The sequence below is a fragment of the Terrapene carolina genome, unplaced genomic scaffold (assembly GCF_002925995.2).
Source record: "Terrapene carolina triunguis isolate 2854851 unplaced genomic scaffold, T_m_triunguis-2.0 Scaffold68, whole genome shotgun sequence".
Classification (NCBI taxonomy): domain Eukaryota; kingdom Metazoa; phylum Chordata; order Testudines; family Emydidae; genus Terrapene; species Terrapene triunguis.
Genome location: NW_020664419.1, coordinates 37,908,723 through 37,929,045, shown reverse-complemented (window position 1 = coordinate 37,929,045; position 20,323 = coordinate 37,908,723).

Below are 20,323 nucleotides of genomic sequence, written 5' to 3'. Positions count from 1 at the left end.
TTCAGTGGAGCTACTCATTAGAGCTGACTGGAAGACGACAATTCTGTTTTGTGGCAGCTGTTGAAGGTTTGAAATTTATTTTTGTTCCACATTGGAACAAAACCAAAACCTTCTGAACATTTTCATGAAAACAGAATTGTGGCAGAATGTCTGTTTTTGGATCAAAAGTAATGGTGAGTGGCTCTGTTCATACATCTGCTAATTAGGGCACTCTCCTAGGATGGAGGAAACCCTGGTTCAAGTCTATGTTCTGCAATAAAAATCTCTGCTTTGAAACAGGCAGAGCATGGATTTAGAACTCTTGTTTTCTACATCTAGGACCAGTGTGTTAACCACAAGGCTACAGAGCATAGGTGCTGGAACTAGTGGTGCTGCAGCACCCCTTGGTGTGAAGTGGATTCCATTATATACAGGGCTTACAGTTTGGTTCAATGGCTCTCAGCTCTCCCACTATACAAATTGTTCCAGCACCCCTGCTACAGAGAGCGTCTCTCTAAAGCTTCTTGACAAAAACTTTGTGGGGAAACTGATACGTCTCTCTGAAATGCTTCTGCAAAATCAATTCTAGTCAAAAAGGTTCTGACCAGCTGTACTGCTCGTGCTTAAAGTTAGGCACATGCTTAAATATCTTGCTAAATCGGGACCTTTAAAATTAAAATGTCATAACTTTCTCTCAATGTATGACTAAGTGGGCCTGGGTACTACAGTGCCTGGAACTATGTACATACAAGATATAGACAATGGATAGGCCTCTTTTTACTTTCTCAATATAAAATTGGATTTACTGTTTGTTCACTACTTTTTCCTCCAGCTAACAGTCATTCAAAAGTGTATGTTACAAAGAAATGTGCTCTTGTGAAAACAGGTTTCTTTTCATAACTATAGAAAAAGCACTGTTTTTCATCTCAGATCTTAACTTGTAATCACAGAACACTGGTTTCTGCTATACTATTTCTTGTAATTTAAACAGATATGTCCAAATCAAACCCAACATACAGTGTGGCGATATATCACAATGCAACATGCAGTAGGTAACATGATAAACAATATTTTAACATTTGTGATAGCTGGTGTTATAAAAGCAAGAAACTAATTTTTTTTAAGTAAAGGGGCCAGTTTTGAGAATTTCTTTTAACATTTGGGTTAAGTAATTTGTACTTGTATTTCACTCTTCTGTTGCCAATTCTGTAAATTATTTAAGCAAAACATTTTAAAAGAGCGGGTAATATAATTTGTACTTCTATTTCTCTATGTTTCCTATTAGAGTGAGATATAAGCTTATATCTCACTTATATATTTCTCTATGAAATACAAGCAGATCTTATAATAAATTACAGTCCCAAATGCCTGCGAGGAAGAACTGTTCACTCCTACCTAACATGGGATGTTCTTATGTCCACCATTCAAATTGAGATGAAAAGCTATTTACATGATTTAGAAATCTATTTTTGCTACAAACTAGATAATTACATGTCTTTATTATGATTGCTAGGTTTTTTCAAAAGTTGACAATACTACAGCAGAAACAGAAGGGGACAATTTATGGGAAGGGAGCCAATATAATACTCAATAGCTCTTGGCATTCCCAAATTCTTTATCAAGCTTATATCTCACTCTAATAGGAAACATAAAACAAAATGTATAAGAGAAGAGCACATTTCATTACAAAGAACTGAGGGGGGCTGTGCTGGGTATTCAGTGCCTTGTTAAGATGATGTTAAAATAGAAACATCAACAGTAAATTTTCATTACGTCAGTAATATCAAACATTTCCACTTGGGATGAACTGAGACCAGATGTCACAGAACTATCAAAATGAGAACCCCCTGAAGTGTTTTTCTGATCTTTTGGGTGTGTACTCATGCATTCTTCTGTTGCCAACTCTATACATTTTTAAGCAGAACATTTTAAAAAAAGAGGTGGCATCGAAAACCAGGTACACTGTGTAGTGAAATAAAGAGCCACTATTGCCACTCTAGATCACTCAGTCAATTTGTATTCTGTAATGTCGTTGATGGAAGCATCTCATATATTGTCAATAATGATAACAAACAAAAACTAGATTTCGAACAGAATAAAAGTAAGTAAAAAGGAAACTAATGAGTGAAACCACAGTCTTGTTTTTAAGAGAGTTCAAGGACACTTCTAAGACACAAGGGTAAGTAATTCCATAGATGGGAAATACAGCAAGTGAAAAGACTCAGCATGAAATAAGAGACCAAGTGTAAGGTACTTGTAAAGGTCCTGTTTAGGCAGAAGAGATTTCTCAAGGACAAACATTATCAGCAAATTACTCAAACAACCTGGAGAATGACAATGCAATTGATAAAACGTTAAATCAATATGTTCTCAAACCAGTAGTGAGTCAGGTTAGTTCATAAACTTAAAGGATGTTTTTTGCAAACAGAATCTAAATTGCATCCACAATATATGTGCATGACAGTAGGTAATTGTACACAGAATAAGTATGTACTCACTGAAACTAGGTAATTGTGCATACAAAAAAAATCTCCTCTTTGTATCTGTGCATTGCATGGGAGCTGGTTAGGCCCCTTCTATTTAAAAATGTGGCCCAAAGGAAAGAGCTTGGATACTGTGTATTGCTAATAACTGGAAAAGGTGCATTGAAGCTTGCATAACTAACTGTAGCAGAAGGAGTCACACAGATGCCTGCAAGCAGCTGACAACAACAAATGAGAACACTGAACTGTGAAAAATAGTTCAAAGTTCTCTTTCTAAATGCCTGATTCTTGCTATCCTGATGCAAGTATAGCTGCAATGACCAGGATAACAGGATTGCTCTACTAATGCAAAATTACAAGGCCAAATTCTGTCCTTCCTTAAACTGAGCAACAAGCTTTCATGAGTAAAAGGCCCTGATTCAGCGAAGCACTTAAGCATGTGCTTAAGTTAAATACATTTTAAGTGCCTTGCTGAATCAGGGCCTAAATAAGGACAGAATTTGTATTTTATTTCTGGAAACCTTGTCTATTTTTTAACTGCGTTTATATAGTTTCAAATACTTACCCCTGCATCTGAGTCCCTATGCCAATATTTGTGCTTTTAAAGCCACATTTATTTATTTATTTTTCAAAATCTGTTCCTCTGTTCTGTTGCTGGGAGAGAAGACATTCCAACCACAGAGAAAAAGACTGACTAAGGGCCAGATTGAGAACCTCTTATTCACAGTGATGAGCAGTTACTCATCCAAGTAGTCCCACTGTTTGCTGGGGAATAACCCTCACCAGTGAAAGAGATTCCCCATCTAATCAGTTAGGGCCTGATTGTGATACAGTGAAACTGACTATGCACAAAGTGCCATCAACTGCACAAGTAAATAAACTGAAAAATAGAGAAAAGTCTGAGTTCTTTACCGTTATGGTAATCTTAGGTAATACTTGAAATGATAGGACATACAATCAGTTTAAGGTTCACTTATGTCTGAAAATCCGTATCACTTTGACCAAATATATATCTATTTTAACAAGTTTAAATTGATTTTCTTATTGCAGTTACTCATGCACTGTAGCCAGAGTCAAGGGTACCTATAATGCCTATTTTTCAAACCTAAGTGAAATTTAGACTTTGCGCCTTACCCAGTTATTTATCTATCACCAACAGTGTATTGTTAGCCCAAAATTTGTTGTGCATAATAGAGCCACAGGCATTAAAATCCCCAGGATTATAAATCATTCAAATTCAATTAATTCAAACATGAAGTTGATTGATGTTTTTGTGTACAATGGTGTGGCAGTAAAACAAACAGAGCTACAAAGTTTGTCTCTATTTGAACTTTCCCAAAGTTTGAAGGTGTTCAGATGAGATGTAAGTTGGTTTGCCCTCATAGGGTATGTCTATACTGCAATTAGACACCTATGGCTGGCCTGTCCCAACTGATTCGGGCTAAGGGGCTGTTGAATTGTGGTGTAGCTCAAGCACTGTGAAACTAAGTCGGCTGGCTGGTGCCAGCTGTGGATTTTTAGCTGCAGTGTAGACATACATACTTAGAAAGATGAGATGTAACTTGGCTGAGTCACATGGATATATTGTTAAGTGTACTTTAATGGCTCTATCACATGACATGAGTCAGGTTTGAAAGGCTTTTGTCTACGTTATGTGACAGAAGTCAGTTTTCATTAACTTCAGTGGTTACTTTTACAAGGGCCAGCTACCATGATTGCACCTGGATTTCCCAAAGTATGAGATGTTGGAATCTATACTTCATTTTATGCCCAGTTCTACAGACAAGATAGGAATATGTTGGTGACTGCTGCATCTCATTTGAGAAATCTGGGATTATTGCTGGTCCACACACCCCCACCCCCACTAGGGAGGGGGACATTTTTGCCCTCTAAAGTAAACATTTATGGCATTGCTTCAAGAATTTAATTCTAAACACATTCATATGGCACCAGGAAGTCAAGACAAAGCTCTTGGCCAACAGATCATCAAGCCAAATAATCACAGAGTAAACCTGAAAGCAAGAGGGTATAACCATATAACCACCAGTTCTCACACACAACATTCACTACATATATAGGATACAAGGCTGGGGTATCAGAGGAGGAAGTAAATGATATATTCTTTGTTTCTGCAAAGGTCTCCAACAATTTATTACATTAACAGTGAAGATGGTAGAATATACCTAGGACAAAGCAGATCTATACTAAAAACAAGAGACTTGAGAACAAAGCCTTCTGGGATACTTGCAACAGTGGATTGAGTGCAAAAATTGACACCTCACTGAACACAAATTCCTTGCAACTGGATAGGTCAAGAGATACACTTTAACCTCAAAGCTATTTATTCAAAACCAGGTCATCATAAAAAATATTGCCATCTGATGACTTTGTGATTCATTGTCTCAGTCCAGTTGCCAGTACATAAGTAAATTCCGGCAAAACCCAACATCACAATGGGCACTAGTTAGCTCCCCTGTTTGTAGTCTTGGAGGAGATGCCAAGGAATGAATGAGTATAGAGACTGATCACTAAACTAGTTGCTCATGCTGGTAGGTGGATTGTGGGCCATGCATGAAGCACATTGACTGTGCAACATGGAGAAGTGCCCACAGGCACTGCCACGCTGTATCTTCTCAGTAGATAAATATATGCCTTCAATCTCAAGGGTTGTTAGTCTGGTACCATTCACCAGCAATCAATTCACATAAAACTCAGTAAATGAGTAGGAGCTGTACCAAGAGAGAACAGCGTCAAGAGACTCAAGGAGAAATGATGGATCATTTCTGTCAAAAACCTTTGTGGTGTCTGGAAGGACACTTGCAGATGGAACCCAAGGATCAGGATTATGCAACAAGGAACAGAGACTCAAGGAGACACTTTGCAGTTCCACCTTGAATTTTTCTATGAAAATAGAAGGCAGGTTTTGCTGGTGAAAACTGTGGGGTTTACCATGAAAAGCTGTGGCTTCCTGCCAGGAAATGTTGGGGAAACAAGATGGGTGAGGTAACATCTTTTATTGGACCAACTTTTGTTGGTGAAGAAGACAAGCTTTCGAGCTTACACAGAGCTCTTCAGGTCTGGGAAATGTACCCCAAAATGTTGACATTCCGGGGGGCTAAGAGGGAGGAGAAAGGGTGGGAAGCCCCATTCATTTGCATGATGCTTTTCAGAAATAAGAAGGCATTGTCCCTGCAATGAGGGCTTTGTAAACTAAGAACTGATCTTGTTTTCAGGTCTTAAAAGGAGACAAACATCAAAATGCAGGTAGCCCTCAAAGAAAGTGGTAGAGAAGAGAGGGACAAGGACTAAAACAATAAATAAAATCTGTGAGTCATAGCACATTGTTCTTGAAGCTCTGATATTTTTGTTGGAGTCAGCAGTGACTTTAGACCCAGACTGGATAGATGGTTGCTTGGGATTTTCAGGAGGCCAGTAGGGGTCAGATTAATTTCTGTGCTTAATTGTTGTTGAGGGGACACTGTGGGCAGGTTCTGCACCTAGTGCTCAACTTGCACCCCTGCTACACTGGCCTGTGGGCCCTTGCAATAGTGATGGCACATGCCCACTCCTCCCCAGGCTCTGCAGAACATCCCAAAGCCGGCTCCATGGCTCCTGCCAAGGGCCTCTAGTACCTGCAATATCCCCTGCTGGGGGGTTATTCAGCCCTTTGCTGCAGCAACAGGAAGAAACAGAAGGTCAAGCACCCTCGGGGACTAGGAGGAAATTGATAAAAAGATACTAAAATCTTCTGGGGGGGAAAAAATCTTTTGATGTTAATACAAATCTGAGACAAGGATACAGTGATGTAAAAGAGTTAGCAGGAGGATTAATAATGAAAAAGGCAAAAAAAAGAACAGACAACTTAACTGGGAAATGCTCAAAGATAAATTCTCAGGGGAAGAACTGGAGGAGAAAGATGTTTTGAAAAGGACAGCAACCTTCCCCATACTGACTAGTCAGGTCTGGGGAAAAGAGGAGATATTCTTGTTCTAAAACATGTTGTCTAATAGTAAGAGCCTCTTCATTTTATAACAGTGGGAAATAATTGGAAACGCATGAAGTAATTGCTGCTGTGCCTCTGCTCTCTCAGAGGCTCCAGTTCAGCAAAGTATTTAAGCAGATGCCTAAGTCCATCACTATTCAGCAAAGTGCCTAAGCCAGCAGTTCTCAAACTGTGGTTCAGGACCCCAAAGTGGGTTGGGACCTCATTTGAATGGGGTCACCAAGGCTGGCTTAGACTTGCTGGGGCTCAGGGCTGAAGCCCGAGCCCCACTGCCCAGGGCCGAAGCTGAAGCCCAAAGGCTTCAGCCCTGAGCAACGGGGCTCAGGTTACAGGCCTCCCGCCCGGGCTGATGCCCTTGGGCTTTGCTTTGCCCCCTCCCTCCCCTGCCTGCGGTGGTGGGGCTTGGGTGGGCTCAGGCTTCAGTCCTCCCTCCTGGGGGTCGTATAATAATTTTTGTTGTCAGAAGGGGGTCGCGGTGCAATGAAGTTTGAGAACCACTGGCCTAAGCATATGCTTAACTTTAAGGACATGCAACCCAACCCAACCCTCCTGCTCCCTTTCCCTCCCAGCCTCTTTACCTCAGTTTCACTGCACACTTGCCCCTCTTACTCTCTTCTCCTCTGCCTTCTTCCACTCACCCCCTTTTCATTCCATTTAGCAAAGCCCCTCTTAAGCAAACCAACCCACCCCCCCAAAAATAAAAAGTGGAAACAAGGTGTGATTTGCTGCCATCATATGGTTCACTCTGTTTGTGTGTTCTACCCCTTTCCGCAACGTGTGGTCTGTCTTGTCTGTTTAGATTATAAGCTTTTCCAGGTAGGGACTAAACTCTGTGTTTAGACAATGCTAACACAACAGAGCCCTTGGTTGGCCTTTCAGCACAACCGTAATAAATATGTTAAATAATAAAAGTAATAACATGCTTAAGTCCGACTGAAGTCAATAGGACTTAAGCTCATGACTAAAGTTAAGCATGTGCTTAAGTGATTTGCTGGACAGGGATGGACTGCTGAATTGGAACCTGAAGGGCTCATGCTGGCTCCAGTGAAGCCAATGAAAAGGTTCCCATTGATCTAAATAGAAGATGCATCTGTAGTCCACCTCAGCTCCAGCTATTGCCTGTTCTAGGGAGCTTTTTCAAACCCAACTCTGCCCCCAGGTTGGGTCTGAATCTGATGTTGCTAGTTTTCTGTAAGATATTACATGGGGTCATATACTTTATACATCTCTCTCTGTTCTGTCATTGGAATTAATCCATGTTTGTAAAGGAAGTTAGTTTGATCGGTTTGCTGAGTTCTTCCTCTAATATTTGTGTGAATTTAAAGGGAGGTGGAGTGTGAGCAGGAGACATTCCCATATGCTGTAAAACAATCCATACACCCTATGTAGTGTCAAAAACTCACCTTCTGCCTGAGGTTTGATATTATTAACAGATGAATGAACAATAGGAAATCATAGTCCAGTCCAACCCTCCTCCCAACCTTGACTGCTCCCAGCTTTTCCATCTACCCACTAGGTCCTGTCTGCCTAAGAATCAATGAGCCACATCAGCAGCTGGTATAAATCAACATAGCTCCATGGATTTCAATAGATTACACTCACACTGACTAAAGAGCTGACCCATTATTTCTCTTTCAGGGCAGCCCAGCTGTGAAAGCCCACAGTCCTTCCTGGAGGGCCTGCCCTCAAGTCTGATATTGTTGACAGTGGCTGTGGGGCAACTGTAGCTCCTGTCTCTAGGACAGGGCATTAACCCCCGCTTGCCCTTGTCTATTATAAGATGGTCACCCTTGTGACATGGGGCATATGAAAAGTGAGATTCCATGTCTTTGGTGTTGCCATTTAGCTCAGGACAGGTAACAGAGATTTGAATAGACTAAGTTTCCACAAGGAAGGCTTGGGACCGCCTCTAGCAATCTGTTACAATATTATTATGCATAAAAATGCAAGGGGGTGGAGGAGGGCACTGACATTATTGTTTCTCAACTGAATGTGACTGAAAATTGATACCCAGTGTTAGGCAACAGTTTAACATTGTTGCCTAATGTTAAACTGATGCCTAATGCTTATTTAAAAAATGAGGGGATAATAGAAAGTGCTAGAAAACTCACAGCAGCCTTAACTGAGGATAGTACTTTCTTTCACAGGAAAATAAAAATACAGTGAAATTATTTTAATAACTCTAAATCTGTGAGTTTTGTGTTTCATGTCAGGGCAAAAGTGATACTCATCTGGCATATTGATCCCTCTCAAAACATTATCTTGGCTATCAGCCCCCAAACGCGTCAGTTTTGGTCACCTGAGCTATTACTCTCTCTTCATTCAAATCCCTCCTTCAGATTCACTTCTTCCACAACAAACACAACTGAGTCCGCCAATAATATACACGTACAAGGCTACTTTTAATCAAACTATCTAGGAGTACATATGCTTGAATGAAGGAACCATGGAATCTCATTACTTTAACACTTGCCCTTCCTTTCCCCACACACTCACTACCGTTTGTTATCCCCACTAATCCAGTCACAGTTAAAATGAGTTTGTGAGCCTTTTGGGACAGAGACCTAGCATTTTCATTTGTCCTTTCAAATTCCTAGCAAAATTTTGCTCACCGTTATAACAGTAATAGTTCTGCCTCAATGGTGGTTTCAGCTGTTTTTCAGTTGCATGCATGCAGTTTTGTTAGGTCACAATCCGCTGCAGAAATCTGTTCCACCTCCTAGAACCACTCTTATTTGGAAACCTATTTTAAAATTTCCCCCCCAACATCTTTGCTGACATACTGAGTACAATTCTGTGCCACCTTCATTCAGCAATGATTTGATGTAGTCCTTTGAGAGGTTCAAGACCCTGCTCTACAAGCTCTAGTTGAGACAAGTTCCCAACAGAACAGTTTCCATAAGAAAATGCTGATTTGATGAAGTTGAAACATTTTGCAGGAATGTATCAGTTTCTTCAAAATAATTGAAATGTTTAATTTCAATAAGGTTGAAATATTTCATTTCAACTTTATCCTTTCAACTTACGTTGCTTTTTATAATATGATATAAAATTAGAAGTGTTTTGACTTTCGTATTATATTACAAATTATAAAGTAACATAACAAAAGTTGAAATGAAACATTTTGACATTGAAATACTTTGATAAGGTCAGAGTGAAATATTTCAGAATATTTTGTGTTGTAAAGATTCTGAGATTGACTTTTCGTCTTGCCTCCAGACAAAACCGTATTTCAAAATCTTGGAATTTCAAGGGGAACGAAAATTCCATTTTCCATCCAGCTCTAGTCTCAACAAATAGATTATGGGAAGTTTGAAGAAGAAAGTAATGTTATGCTATTGTAACTAAAAAGTGCACATTTCCCAGATTTAGTGATAGCCATTTATACTCATGAAGAGCTATTTACACTAAAATGTTAGTTATTTTTGGTCTGGCATGATTGCAGCATTCCATGAAAAAATTACACAACAGTCAAACTTTTAATGATTATTATTGAGATCAAATGAAACATTTTGTGGTTCACGCACAGCCATGTAAGTCAAGAATTGCGGATTTTATATTTAACCTTGCTATTGATCTGTCTATGAGATATGGGGCAAGTTACTAAATCAGCACCCCTTAAGGCTCAGGCCCCTTACTGGTATTTCTATTACTTTTAGCAAATGGTAACAAAAAATGAATTAAACTGAAGCACTGAAGGACCAAGGACAAAGATCTTAACCTTGTCTCAGACTCCATTTACAAGAGACAGAAGAGCATTCCATTCCAGCAATGATTAGCAAAGCAGATACCCTTTCACTAAGATCATTTGAAACCAGGATATGCACCTAAATCCCTTGCTACAGAAGACAGCTTACTTCTTTCCAAGAGTTCTCAGCAGCGTAAAAGAACTGAGGTACAAACAGGAAAAACAATTATAAGAAAGATTAAAAGAAATTTAATAATTCCTTTAGAACTGCTCTCATTGATGTTCCTTAGTGCCCCTCCTGACTTGTCTCAACAGATTTTTAGTCTTATTCTAGTATCAATCTCAGCCACAGAGTCTCCCTGCAGAGTGCTACTTCCATTCTCGATGAAAAGAACAGCAGACAGCTGCAGAACCTGTTATAAAGCAAACCCACAAATCTTGCTAGTTATTCATGCTTTTTGTTTTCAGACTTTTGTAGTTTTCCTCAGTCGTAGGCGAGCACACATTGGGGCAAAGGAATATGTAGCGCGAAGAGAAAAAACATTGCAAGAAGACTACACTTTGGAGGAGGCTATGCAGCTCATGGTGAAAGGCATGCAGTAATAAATAATGGATAGAACTGGGCAGAGCATTTTTGACTAAATGCAATTTCTTCCAAAGATGCTATTTCGCCAAAGCTGAAATGTTCCATGGAGATGTATCAGTTTTGATGACATTTTTGGGGGGTAGGAGGGAGGGAATGAGACTCTGTAGCCTGTTGGTTCAGGTACTGGCATGGCAGATCCCAATTCAGGTCTGCACTGCTTGATTTGGAGTATCAGGATTGAAAAAACACTCAGCTCTGAATCAGGCAGAACCAGGACTTGAACGTGGGACACCCACATCTCAGGCCAGTGCTATAAACTGCTCCCATTCCACTTCCTGAATTCAATAGCTCAGGTTTTTATCCACAAACATAATTCCATTTTCACAAAATCATTCCAAACTCTTTTGGTTTCAATCCCATTTGGAAAATTTCAAAACCTTGGAAGTTGCTGTGAAACAGACTTGCCAGTCCTCTGGTCAGCTCTAGTAACAGGCACTCACATTTATGAAACCATGGAAGTCATTTTTTACACAAGGAATTTAGTCTTTTACATTCTTAACACTCAAAAGGACTTAGTAACAATAGCCTTGCAGCTGGAGTGTTCACAAACTCTTTGCAGGGACAGGCAAAAGGAGCAGGAACTTGAAAGTAGGCCTTATTTGCACAGAGGACCAGTTTATTCACCTGAGAGTATAGGGCTTAAAACCTTGTGCAAGAGAGTCCCTAGCCATTTTGCTGGCCGGGGAAGAATTTTTTTTTGGCAGCCTGCCCCCACTCCTAATAGTTGAGGCAAAAACAAAATGCCAGCCAATTGAGAACAGAGGGGGATAAAAACCAAGCTGCCCTGCTCACCCACGCCTAGTCAGAACTAGCCCTGACTTTGTGATATAAAACAACAAACACCTGGATTATCTCTTTCTAGGGTGACATGATGTATGTAAGGAATCTGTCCTTTCTGTCTTGAACAGATCTTACTTGGAGATGGGTCTTAAAGCTTTTTATCTTCCTTGCTATTTGGGTTCCAGGAAATTTCTTCTTCTGATGAAACAATTTAAGCAACATGATCTTTCAGATTGTCTCCTATACAAGTAGACATCACACCTGAATCTTCTTAGCTTTCAGAAAAAAGATTAGAGGTAACACATTAAGGATGTTGCAGTCAAAACAGCTGTTTGCCAACTGGACTGCTTGAGCATATCCAGCTAGCAACTGTAATGAGAGATACCTTCTTCTAACTTCTAACTCTCAGATGAAGACCTAGTCACAATGATCCATGCGCAGCTAAGTTTATCTGGGGCTGCAGGTGGAAGCAACACAAAATCTCCAGCTTGCATAATATGCACATCCCATTTCCTTAACAGGAATAATGCAGAAAACTCATCATACCAGTGCTCTGCACCCACCATTGGCTCCCAGTTCATTTCATTGTCAATCTACAGCTCTAGGATGCCAAACATCCTCATTATATTGTGACCAGCTGCCTCTCCATTAATGATCATTTAGTTGCATTCCTCTGCGATAGTTTATCCAATAGTGTCCAAGGAGGAGCTCTGAAAAGGAGCTAGAACATCCTTGGTGCAGGGCCCCAATCATGAAACCATGGAACGAGGGAGAGTAAAACATGCCTGTTGCAGGGCATGCCTGCCCTGTAGTGCCTCCTCTTGACCTAGCGTGGCACTGCAGAAATGCACTGTCTTGGATTCCCTTCTCTCAGGGACCCTTAAGAAACACACACAGTCCAAAAGGGTGTCAGACAAAATTCCCCTGTTGGATTCTGCTTTATTAAATACAAATAAACCAGGCGCATAGCCATGGGTGGGTCTTGGTGGGCCCTCTCCATTAGCACCCAGGCCCACCCAAAGTTCACCCGCTCCTGCTCCACATCCCCCATCTGCTCAAAGTATCTGCTGTCAGTCAGAGGGAGAGGAGATGCACCTGGTCCCCTCCTGTCCCAACCCAGCACCAGGCTCTCTCCTTGACAGACACACCTGGCCACGCTTGGGACACCTCCAGAGTGTGGCTGGTAGGAAGATGCAGAGCAAGGACAGGAAGGAGAGTCTGTCTGACTCCAAGGACCTGGACAGTTCCTTCAATCAGCTCACTGGTGAGTCCTGCCCATGAGTATGGGGGGGAAGAGGTGCAGCACTGAGGTATCAGTAAAGTGCGGGGCACAGCCTGCCCAGGGCTTCACTCTCTAACCCCTGCCCCATTCTGAGATTTGCCCTGGGGATGGGGCAGGGATTCATTGCAGGGCAGGTACTTCCCAACCACGTCCAGAGACAGCAACGCAGCCCAGAACTCTTCCCTTCCCTGACACCATCCCCACTCTGCCCTCGCCTCCTCAGGATCACCTGTGGCTACCGCCCTGGGAAATTTGGACAAACACAAAGATTCCCCTCCTCCCACACCATGCAGGAGTAAGGAAGTTTGGTTTCCAAGCCTCTGGACTTGCCCTGGTGACAGGTCATTGGGTAGGCCCCAACTTATGGTGGATGGGCAAATTTCTACTTTGAGCTACCCCGCTGGAATAAGCTTGAAATAAAAGCTCTCCCTTTAGGCTTGGGTTGCAAACCCCTCCTCCTTGGGGCCTGTGATTCTCTGGGAACTCCTCTCCCTGACAAGAGCTTCTATATGAGTATCTCCCTGCAACTGAGCCCCAGTGGCCTTTGATCAGGGTCAGGTGCTCATTATTCAATTTACTGCCTAGATAGGCTAGTTTTCCTTAAATTAGCTCTCTTAGGTAGCCTGCGCCTGGACTCCCCAGCAACTCTGTGACAGTGCCCAAGCTGAACATTTTCAGAGCAGCCTGTTTCATGTTTTCAAAGACTCCTCTCAGTAAGTCGAATTAGCAAGGGGAAAATGAAGCAAAAAACAAAAGATGCCAAATCTGGAAGAAGCAAAGAGCAATTTCATTATGGTACTCTCAGTTGCCGGGGGGCCACCTGAAGAGTGGGCCACCCTCTAAGCCCTCTACCTGATGGGGGTGGCTCAAACTCCAAATGGGGGGCTTCCAAATGACAAGGCCTGGGACTATGGACAGGTGCAGGCCACCATCCTCAATGCTTTGGACATTAATCTGGAGATCTTCCGACAATGGTTCCGAGGAAAGATCTACTCAACGGACGCCTGACCCTGGGTCGTGACCCAGGAACTGAAGGACACCTGCTGGTGATGAATGCAACCCGAACGACATTCTGGAAGCGATGTCACCAAACAGATCACCGTGGAGCAATTTGTGCATATCCTCCCACCCCGAGGGAGGGCCCGGGTCCTTCGACACCAGCCTGCTACGCTAAGTGTGGCTGTCAATTTGATGGAGGACTTCCTGGCTACGGAAGTTCCTGTTGAGCTGGGAGTCTGGACCCTGGCACCAGGACCAACCACCCTGGGCCCAGAGAAGAAGTCCAGGCCCAAGGAGACATGATGGTCGGGTGAGCGACACTTCTTACCGACCTAATCCCGCTTTCTGGGAGCCCCAGGCTGCCCCAACTAGGGGGAGCTGGTTGTCTAATCCGAGTCCACCCAACCCCCTGGCTGAGGCAGCCACCCACTTGGCGTGCCCAGAATTGGAGCCCTGCTTTGCGTGTGGCTGATTTGGACACCTGCAACGAGAATGCCAAGACATGGATTGTAGCTTTGGCAAGGTCTACACGGCAGAATCCCGTGCCTGCTAGCAGCCTGCTGCAAAATTCATGACCCCCGTGAAGGTAGGATGGATACAGGTCACCAACCTCATAGACTTGGGCTCTGGACAGACCCTCGTCTGCCAGGAGCTCACCCCTGACCCTGAGCAGGTGCTTGGAGAAATAAGACACCAGTGTCCTCATTGGGATGTGAGACTTTACCCCAGTGCCTGGGACTGCTGACCATAAATGGAGTGACTTGAGTGATGACGGTGGAGTTGGCCTCCACACTCGCCTATCCCATCATCCTCAGCCACAACTGGGTGGGGTTTGCAGAACTGCTTCAGGGTGCAAACCTCAGGGCTTCCCTTATTCAGGAAGGCCTCAAGGGGGATCCGCCTGAGGAAGACAAGAGTAACCCAAGAGGCAGGACACCTCAGTTGAGCCTATGAAAAGTTGGCCCGCATCAACAAAGAGGTGACTGAGCCAGTTGGGTGGGCCAGTGGCCCTGCTTTGAGCTGAGAGGCAACTGCTGTAGCGCACTGACCAAGACCCATGGACCTGTGAGGTCCAGACCCAGCCACTAGTGGGCTGTTCTGAGACTTGCCCTTGATATCCCAGCAGTCAGTCATCTGGGGCACGAGAAGATCCTGGCTCAGGTCCTGGCCCATTTTTTCTGGCTGGGGTCCACCACAAGGTGAAGAATTACTGTAACTTGTGTCCCAAGTGTCAGGTCATGGCTCCCCTGATAGTGCTGAAGGCCCCCTTGGTGCCCTTATCCATGGTCAGGGTCCCCTTCAAGCAGTTCACTATGGACCTGGTGGGACCCCTCCTGAAGAGTAGTGCCAGCTACCAATACATTCTCGTCTTGATGGATTATGCCATCCATTTCCCCGAGGTCATCCCCTTACGAAACACAAATGCCCGCACCATTGCAGCAGAGCTCACGAAGTTTTTCACCTCACTGAACACCAACTTCACCTCCAGGCTGCTCTGCCAGGTGTGTACATTGTTGGGAATCAAGCTACAGACCTCAATGTATCACCCCCAGGTAGATGGGTTGGTCAAGCGTTTCAACTGAACCTTAAAAGAGATGGTCTGTAAGTTTCCCCTGCAGGAGCTCCACCAATAGGACCAACTGATCCCACCCTTGCTGTTAGCTATTATGGAAGTGCCCCAGTCATCCACGAAGTTCTTGCCCTTCAAATTATTGTATGGCTGAAATTCCCACAGGCTGTTGGACCTAATGAGGGTGGCCTGGGAGCACACCCCATTAATGACTCAGGGACTCTTACAGTATGTCATGCAGTTACAGGAGTGCATGGTCCAAAGGAGAATCTGCAGGCAGCCCAAGAGGTACAAGAACATACCTACTACCGGGGAGCCCGGGTTTGCACCTTTGAGCCCAGCGACTGGGTACTCCTTCTACTCCCCTCGGAGGAATCGAAGCTCCTAGCCTGCTGGCAGGGCCCCTACAAAGTAATCTGCCAGAAGAAGAAACAAATCTACCATGTGAACCTCCTGAAGCCCTGGCAGGAATGCAAGGGGCTGCTGATCATCCCGTATCCCTGCAAACCAGCTCTAGGTTCACAGGTCCCTGAGGCCACCGACTCTGAGGAGCCACAGTTGGGTGACACCCTAATGACAAAGCAGTGGAAACAAATCCACAGCCTGTTAAAAGCCTTCTCCAAGACCTTCACTGCGGCACCCAGCCAGACGTTCCTGGTCCAGCATGCTATCCTGGTAAACACAGGGGAGGTGGTCCGATAAGCCATCCGGCCTCTCCCGCGGTGGATGTGGGAAGTCATAGTCCAGGCAATTGTAGATCTAGGGGTGTAGAATGGTCACAGATCAAGTGGTGCAGCCCCATTGTGTTGGGTCCTGAAGCCTGGGACCATCTGGTTCTGCATCTACTTCTGGAGGATGAATGCGATCTCGATGTTCGATGCCTACCGAATGACCTGGATTGACAAACTCCTTGACCATCTCAGGAAATCTTGGTACATCACAACCCTTGATCTCATGAAGGGCTACTGGCAAATCACCTGGACCTGAGCTCCAGGGAGAAGACAGTGTTTGCCACTTCAACAGGACTCTATCACTTCACTCAAATGCCCTTTGACCTTCACTGAGCCCCAGCGTCCTTCCAGCTGATGATGGACTGCCTCCTATGGCATACACTGCAGCCTACTTGGATGATGTAGTAGTGTACAGCCAGCGCTGGGAGGACCATTTAAACCAGGTGGCGGCCATCCTTTGGGCCCTGCGAGCCGCCGGGCTAACAGCAAAGCCCCAAAAATGCCGAATCAGGTGGCAAGAAACCACCTACCTGGGGTACACCTTGCGGAGGGGTGGGGACAAGTACACCCTCTCGTGGGGAAGGTACAAGTGCTGCAGGCCTGTCCTGCCCCGACCACAAAGAGGCAGGTGCGGCAGTTCCTGTGGCTGGACGGGTATTACTAATGATTCATGCCCCGTTTGCTTCAAACTCTAACCCTAACCCTGACCGAGCTAATCACCAAGGGCAGCCCCTGTCGAGTATGCTGGACAGTGGAGTGTGAAGACACTTTCCAGACCCTCAAGATCACCTCTACTGGTATAGTATAAATGGGTGGCATCTTATTTGAGCATCTTTGCTTTGAACCTCTTGCTGTCATAACACTTATGAGAGAACTCCGCTGTACCATAATGCACCAATGACAGGTATTGATTTAGAAAAAAAATTAGGTCAGTTACCATCAATCTATTAGGCTCTGAATATACTTTCATAGGCAGTTTCAGTATTACAGCTACTCACCTCATGCTGGGCTGTAGTATGCCATTTAGAATTAATACTTCTTCCAGCATTCACATATTTATTCAGATCTCCACAGCTCAAATTCCATGTTCTTTACCTGACAATAAAATAACCACTGCAATGATGATTGGATTATGCTGTAACACAATAGAAACTACTGTGCATTTATGCATGCTCAGGCTAATTACATCTATAATAAATAACCAGACACTGTGAATTACAGGGCTCTAATCCTATCAAGGAGTCTCAATAATGTCAGAAGCCAGGAGACCAAAGCTCAAGTGGTTTGTGCAGTTACCGGAGCTCCTAAATGGAATTATAGCTCCATAATTCAAAATAAGTTTAGTTTAAATGTTTCATACAATGCATGGATCTGAGCCTGGATCCATGTTCTGCACCATCTGCCTGTCTCCCTGCCTCCACAGAGCGTTTCCATAGCTCCTCTCCCACCAAGCTCCTTGGGAGGTCTCCTGCATCCCTCCCCTCCATCAACTCCCAGGACTTTCCTATTCCTCTGTGCCTTCACAAAGTATTACTGCCTCCCCCTCCCCCACTGCTGCTTCTCCTCTACAAGCTCCTGCTACACCATCTTCCCCAGCTCTTCTCAGCCGGTCTTCTTCCTCCACAGCTGCTTCTCCATACCTAGAATAGCTCCACCTCCTGCTCTAGGGGTTCGCTATGTTCTCCTGCTCTATCAGCTTTTCACTCACTATTGCTAGTTCAGCAGACAGCTTCTGAATCTACTACTGCCGTCTATGTCAAAGTAACCCCACCTTTTCAATGGGACTATTTTATTCAAGGAATGCCTTGGGTCAGATTCTCCACTGTTACACCAGTGCAAACTCATTGAAAAAAAAAGTTGTGCTGGTGTAATAAGGACAGGGCCGGCTCTCCAGCATTTCTGCTGCTCCAAGCAAAAAAAAAAAAAAAAAGCCGCGATCGGCGGCGGCAGGTCCTTCGCTCCTAGAGGGAGTGAGGGACCTGCCGCCCCTGAATTGCCGCAGGTGCCGCCCCTCTCCCTTGGCCGCCCCAAGCACCTGCTTGTTAAGCTGGTGCCTGGAACCGGCCCTGAATAAGGAGAATAGAGCTAGTGTGTTGAATTTATGTATCCTCTGCATTTTAAGGATGGGCAATATGTGCACTTGCCTAGACAGATCTGAAGGCCTAGTCATCATTTAACATAACAAAAGACAGAAGTCACACTACATATTTGATCTTAAATATTTAATGCCATGAACCATGACTCACCATTAAAGTTTCATCACAATGGGAAGCTTGAATCAGTAACTGTTTGTTCTTTCACTGCAGATCTTGATGTATCACAGGTGTTCCCTATAAAGCAAGAGGAGGTGGCAAAGAAAGAACAATATTTTGCTACTCATTTATATAGAGGATTCTATATCAGAGAGCTAACTGCATCCTAAAGTAACAACCAGATATTCAGAGGTGCTCATCACCCATATTTAAATCAATAGCAGCTGTGAGTGCTAAGCACCTTTGAAAATCAGACCCTTTTGGCTTGTTCAGGCTCCCATTGATGTTAATGGCAAAAACTCTCATTGACTTCTATGGAGCAGGATCAAAACCTTTATGGGTGACCTTTATAGTTTCCAGTTCGTGAATGTAAAGCTGTTTGAAGTTACAGATAAAAGAAATGACAGTGTTTGGAACTTTACCAATAAGAGCTCCATTTATTAATCACATTATTCCCTCGTCAAGCAAACAAACATGTTATAGCATCTTTGGTTTACTAATTGTGGTTGCTCAATGAGTCTTTTTTAGGAATTTTAGGCAACACTCCCTGTTTCTTTCCATTAAAGGACCCACACTTTCAAAACCAAACTAAATGTGGGTTATAGATCCACTTGATATTTTAATTCGTTGACAAGTGGGATCTATAGAATGGCTGCACAGGACCCTTTGTGCCTCATAGAGTCATACATTTTAAGGCTAGAGGGGACGATTGTGATCAGCTAGTCTGACCTCCTGCATAACACAGGTTATGAGCTTGATGCATAGCTCGTAACTAGTCTTGGTAGATGATACAGGTAATTTATCAGGGCAGGACAGCCATGTCTCCTGCAGTGTGAGACAGCAGAGAAACTCTGAGAGAACTGGGCACAGGCACAGCAACAGGAGGAAACTGAGGTGGTACCAATGTGTGGAAGGAAGGTGGCAGTATTAGAATCTGGGAAGAAGAGTGGAGAAACAGAAGAAGAAAAAGCTCACTCTGGGTATGTCTACACTGCACACTTAGCCCAGGCTTTGATTTAGGTTTGAGCCCAAGCCCCAACACAAATCAGTCTGACTCAGTCAGCAAGCACTAGGAACCCAGGTTCTAGGGCCCTGCTAGAGGGGATGGGTCAGAGCCTGAGTCCTGCTGTTACTCAGGTGTGAGACCTGTCATTTTGCAATGTGGATGCAGGTACTAAGGCTAAAAGAGGCAGCTGCTCCATGGCATAAATGTAATATTTTTGGAATAGGTAGAATTTAAATTATGGGGCTAGAATTCCATTAAAGAGCTTTAGTGTCTAGATTCCAAGACATGGCTAGACAGTTGGTGTGCTGTGACAGTTTATTATTGTTTCACTATTTACCTTGTCCTCCCTCCATTTATTTGTCTTATTCACCTGTTGTGCCTCATCATATTTGTAGACTATAAACTCTTTCAGACAAGGACTATCTTTTTATTATGTATGCACAGTGTCCAGCACAGTGGGGCCCATTCCCAATCAGGGCCCCTAGGTGTATCTGTAATATAAATAATCAATAATACTAATAATAATGGGATTTGTTCTCGGAGGAGAATGCAAAGAGTGATATGAAAAAGTTAATGACAGGCAAACCTTCCAAAGTTCAGTTCAGCACCCAGAAATTTGGATGCTTATCAAATTGAATTGTAGATACAGAAACAGAATTGTATGGATTAATAGATTAATGGTCTCCTCTGGCTTTAAAATCTATGAGATAGTCTAGGCTGACCTCCTGTATAATATAAGCCATAGAATTCTATCCAGTAGTGAGCCCAATAACTTGAGTTTGATTAAACCATATCACTCAGAAAAGCATCCCATCTTGATTTAACGGCCTCATGAGATGGAGAATCCACAACTTCCCTTGCTAGTTAGTTCCAGTGGTTAATCACCCTCTGTTCAGAATGTGTA